The 5,313-nt window shown below is 32.7% G+C and overlaps 1 protein-coding gene across 6 annotated transcripts in view; it reads right to left on the bottom strand.

The window, feature by feature from the left end:
* Nucleotides 1-414: 414 nt before the first annotated feature.
* The window catches only part of Syncrip (synaptotagmin binding cytoplasmic RNA interacting protein), a 39,447-nt gene continuing 34,548 nt past the window's right edge, over nucleotides 415-5,313 (bottom strand). For 4 of the 6 annotated variants that reach the window (XM_013346378.2, XM_026779069.1, XM_005347526.3 and 1 more), the window contains exon 12: nucleotides 5,018-5,313. This exon is cut by the window's right edge. The gene's annotated coding sequence lies outside the window, so the exon portion shown is untranslated. Of the gene's footprint in view, nucleotides 1,701-5,017 lie in introns of those variants that run through there. The other 2 variants (XR_001228922.2, XR_001228923.2) reach the window with 2 other exon arrangements.

Genomic DNA, 5,313 nt, shown 5'->3' with positions numbered 1-5,313 from the left:
AACTTCACAACCTTAATTTACTAGAATGGCAGCAGTTAGTTAGCATATAAAAAGATTCTAAATAAATTAAACAATACATCCAATTACCTGAGCATCTATGAAATGAAAAGTGTTCAAATTGTTTTTGAGCTGCCTGCATAACACTATTACTCACATGACCTGCCCTCAAGGAGCTTCCATTCTAAAAGATAAAAAATAAACATGATCATAACTAGGTAACTCAAGCAAACTGATAAAAAAAAGCAGTATGCCATACAAACTGAATGATTATAGTATCTTCTGTCCCCTTTACTTAACGCTCCTAAATGCTAAATGGATTTTCACAAACCCAGGGTCCCCTAGAGTTTGTATAATTTTTTTAAAGGAACATGAAATGTAAAAGTCTAAAGGAATTGAATTTGTCCTTAATTCTGAAACATTCCCAAAAGCTTTCTTTATACTTTCAAGATGAAAAGAGCAAAGTGAATTCTTTTCCACCAAACGATAATATACTACATGCACGTTAACTGTAGAACAGAAGTTAAAAAGTTTAATGTGCAGATATAAACATGAACTTTACTGTATTGCTTTTTGTTCTCTTGTTTCTGTCCCGAGCGACATTCAAACTAAATGAGAACAAGTAATTCATATACTTTTCTAATTCGTCATGGCATATTAAATAAGTTGAGCAATTACAAATGAAATTCCTACCTCTTCAGGCTTCTCCCTCAATCTCCTGTGATTATAAAATGCACTATCAGGTACAGCTGGCTCTTCTGATGTTCTCTTTCGGTTTTAATTAATGATGTATATGCATCCAGGTTTGAGGAATTTGCCTTTCAAATAGTATACTATCTGTATTTCATAAATGCCATGACTACTCAAATTTCATCTCATTTTAAAGTTAGCACCATTAAATGATCCCCGACACAAGAGGAATGTCAGGACTTCAGTGGGGTGTCATGCAGAATCCGGAACTTTTCCATGAATCTTGCATTACTATTATCAAGTCTTATTTTTATTTTACCCAGTAATCTACAGAAATAGCTCGTCTACCCAATCATTTTGACCCCTTTCCCTGGAAAGGCTAAAATTGACATAACTTCTCTCCAAGTTGAAATTTCATCATAACCATCCTTTCGGAATAGTTTAAGGAATGAGAAGACATGAAATTACTATGACCTTTGTAATTCTCTAATCAGAAATTGGGTTTAAATTGTAACACAAACTACATCATTTAAGCTTGTAAAAAGTGACCCTATTTTTATCACAACTAAATTTATTGTGTGAGAAATACATTTTAGAATGTTTCTTGCATTTGAAGACACTAATCTTTAAATGGCTTCCAAAGTGATTTACCAGGCCTTCCCTACTCCTAAGTCTTGAAATGATACTAATAAATATCAACTTGAGCAGATACAAAAGAAACTATTTCAATCAAGTAGCGAGGGTCCCTAAAGTATTTCACACCACCCCATCTCCTTCCTAGCCCCACCTCCAACTCTAGCCTGGAACCAGGAGCCAGAATATACTTACAAGTCCTGTACGTGGTCACTGACTTTATATGCAATGGAGCAGAGTTCATTCACATAAACTCATCTGTAGTAATCTAAATGCAAATTTTATCAAGAGATCATTTTCTTCATCCCCTCTCCTGAATTATTTGGTACTTCAATCTCATTTTCCAATCTTCAAAGAAATTTTATTTGCCAGAAATAAAACTGGAGAATAGAAGAACACTACATGGTGAAGCATGTTCCCAAAACAAATTATGGAGTTCATAAATCTATTGGCATATATGTGACCATATAGTTCCATAACTTAAAATTAAATGAAGACCAGCACAAAAACATTTATTCTATACATCTCCCAGTCATGTAACTTGCAATTCGAGATATGTGGGGAATTTGTTTTTACCATTTCCTAGTTATTTTGAATGTATCATGATCAAAACGCGACAGAGCACTAAAGATTCCAAGTGTCTATTAAAAAGGTGTTGAGTGAAAAATGATGAAGTAGAGGACACCCACAATAATTCTTGGACTCCTGGAGATCCTAAGACATGCTACAAAAATAGGTCTTTATTCTTAGGAAAATATAGTCAGAGCTAGCTTCCTTATGCTATACATAAAATCTTAACATCAGAGGCAGTACAGATAGTACAGATAGTTTTTGAACTGATCTCCAAACAAGCACAAACCCACTACGTTGGGAAAAAAAAAAACAAGTAATTTGAGGTTTTTGGCGAAAGACAGTACTTCACAAATCTAATCCAAATCAAAAAGCCTGCAGACAGCTTTCTGTGAGACGAAAGGAATGAAATAAATATAAATTCTATGGATAAATAAATGTAAAAGAATTTAAATAAGCTAAAATCTAATTTTTAATTAAAATACTCAGGTACAAGCTTTTGTTTCTCAAAGTCAGACTTCTAAATGTTTACCAGACTACTGTTAATATTAAAAACTTAGCCTTTGACCCAGAGTAATACTGATTTGCATTTGCAAAAATTGTTGTCCATCTGAATGCTTCTGGTCCTGAAAAACATTTTAGGTATATTATTGAAGGCAGACTGTGGTGCTAATATGGTCTATGTTTTAAGAACTTTTAAAAAGTGACAGACTCCAAAAGTCCATCAATACATGGCTCAGTTTTTAAAAAATGCCTGTGTGAGCCTTAGTTCATAATTAGCATCTTTAGTGGCATGCCCTATAGAGTGGTAAGATTACTAAGTAAATACTACACCATAAAAATCATCCCAAGAAGTCTGTTGCATGTATTGTTAAAGTTTAAGTTGTTTATTTGTGAACTTTATACCCACTGCTGAATTCCTGTTCTTGCTATGTATAACTGGGGAGAAAACAGTCTTGGATGGTATTATTGGAGTGTTAGGAACCTGAGTAACCATTTACTCTAGGATTGACTACCTTTTTTAATGCTCATGAAGCCCTTCTATATATTAATTTCTCCCATCAAACAGTAACTACATCAAATATGTATTTGCTGTTTCTGACCAAGTAATTCCAAAAAGGCTGTACTAAAAGCTAATTTTCCCGTGTGGTTTGATGTTCATCCTAATACTAAATACATCTTTTCAAATATCTTATATACAAGCATATAGCCCATATCACCCCATCAATCCATTTATAACATTCCTAATCTATTATGAAAAATGCTTATACTTTTGTCTAATCAGATTTGCATCAAATAGTAAAAGTTCTGCAATAATCAGTAAAAGTTTCTCATGATGCTGTTATGTGCCATAGTGAACATGATTCCTTTTATGCAATTCAATTCTCAGTTTTTAACATGTGATTCAATTGTAATGGCTAAATATCTTGCACAAAAAAGCATGCTTGGGAAGATTATAATTAACACAACTTTCTCACAAAGTAACTTCCTAAAAACTGATAAACTAAATTTATGAACACTTTTGATTGCCAAGTAGTCTGCAGAAACAAAATCTTGCGTCTGTTTTGGTTAGGTAACTTTTCAACAATCAAAATTATTTAAGGATAATATTTTTTATCTCAAGGAAGGGACTTGACTATTAAAGACCCTTTCCTTGACAATATATACAAAATTTAAATTGTCATCTGTCCATTCTTTGAAGCTGTCAAAGCCAAGAACCCAGAAACAAATCACAAATGCAATAACCTACATTAGTTAACATTCCCCCTTTTAACATGTTGACATTTTTACTAAAGGATTAGTTATTTTCGCATTTCCATTTCTCATATCCCATGACATTCCATAGAAATTGCATTATTGCTTTATAGGCCACACAACATTCAAAATTATGTTTATATGCATTGCCTGTTTTTCTTGTTTCTTTTAAGAGTTTGTTACTGATTTTACTACAGAAATTTAAGTTTGAAAATACCACGGTTAGTATTTCTTCTCAGAACTTAATTGTTCACATCACTAATCACTACATGCATATTTAGCTCTGATTATATTGCTCAAAAACTGCACCCATTATCAGAACAGTGCAAATGATATTTAATCTTAAAAGTAATTATAATGGCTTAAATTCAAAGTCATTAAATTGAACACTGTCAAGTATTTTCACTTGAGTCTATATTTTATCACCAATGTTTACATTACCCTTAAGTATAACCATCAATTCTTCACAATTTCTTTTTAATCAGTTTTCCCTCCCATGTCCACAAACTAAAAAAAGCCAAGTCTTAGAAACCCACAGAGCTCCACACTTCAATGTTTTCTTAAAGAACACATTTGTGAACTCACAAAGGTGTTCATCTTTCAACTTTGACAACGCAGTTAAGTCAAACAAACCTGTTCTAGCTTCCCAACAAATAAATTCACGAATTAACTAAAAGACCTTGACAGTGTCCGTTAAAAATGGTATGACAGTTAAGTGCCAATAGGCATGGCAATGACCTCTTAAATGGGATCATTTTACTCCTTGGACCTGGGAATTGCCAGCACCAAGGATTACACTGAGATTTGATTTTGCTGAAGGCTACATTTAATTGACCCACTTTCCATAACCTTGTATACTTACTATGTATGAAATGTACATGTTTTGTGTAGCCCTCAAACTTACACTAAGATTTGAAAGATGTACTTTTAAAAAGCACAGGGTAATATATAAAATCAGTGGAAGAAAGTTTCATTAAGCACCAGGAACAAATTTTTGTCACCCCATACTCATTTTGTAGGTAAGTTTCAACAACCGGCAAGGCACATTTACATATATTCCAATGAATACTTATTGACAAATTTTAAATTACACTCTATGCCCCAGCTATCCCAGTAACTGACATACAACATACTAAAATGGTTTATTAAGGTAACAAAAAAAGAAAGAAAAATAAAACCAATTAATGGGAAACATACAGGCTATTGGCAACCACTATTCTAAAATTATGTTAAGTACAAATGAACATACTGAAATGTGTGCAATTCTAAGTTTTTAAACCAGAAGATTTTCTATACTAACACACATTTATATTAATGACACATAAAAAAAATAAAAACTTTATTACAAAAATAAGTTACACTCGCCTCCAGCTTACAGTATAAAACAATTTTATTTGCAGGAATGCAAAATGATTGTTTGCCATGAGCATTTTGAACATATGACATATCTAATTTTCTTGTTAAATTTGCATTTACTGGGAAACTGGTGTGTATAAAACCTTAATTAGGTATAAGCTCTGATCTTCATCGTGGTGCCTATTGGTTATGTGATATAACTGCAGTATCCCTTTGGGGAAGGGGAAGGTATTTCTTTACACCAAGTCCTACTTAAACTATAATTTTACTTTTGACTTTAAGCTATCAACTTAGGACTTGGCAAAAAACTTT

The sequence above is a fragment of the Microtus ochrogaster genome, chromosome 5 (genome assembly GCF_000317375.1).
Source record: "Microtus ochrogaster isolate Prairie Vole_2 chromosome 5, MicOch1.0, whole genome shotgun sequence".
Classification (NCBI taxonomy): domain Eukaryota; kingdom Metazoa; phylum Chordata; class Mammalia; order Rodentia; family Cricetidae; genus Microtus; species Microtus ochrogaster.
This window is presented reverse-complemented; position numbering and strand designations above follow the sequence as displayed.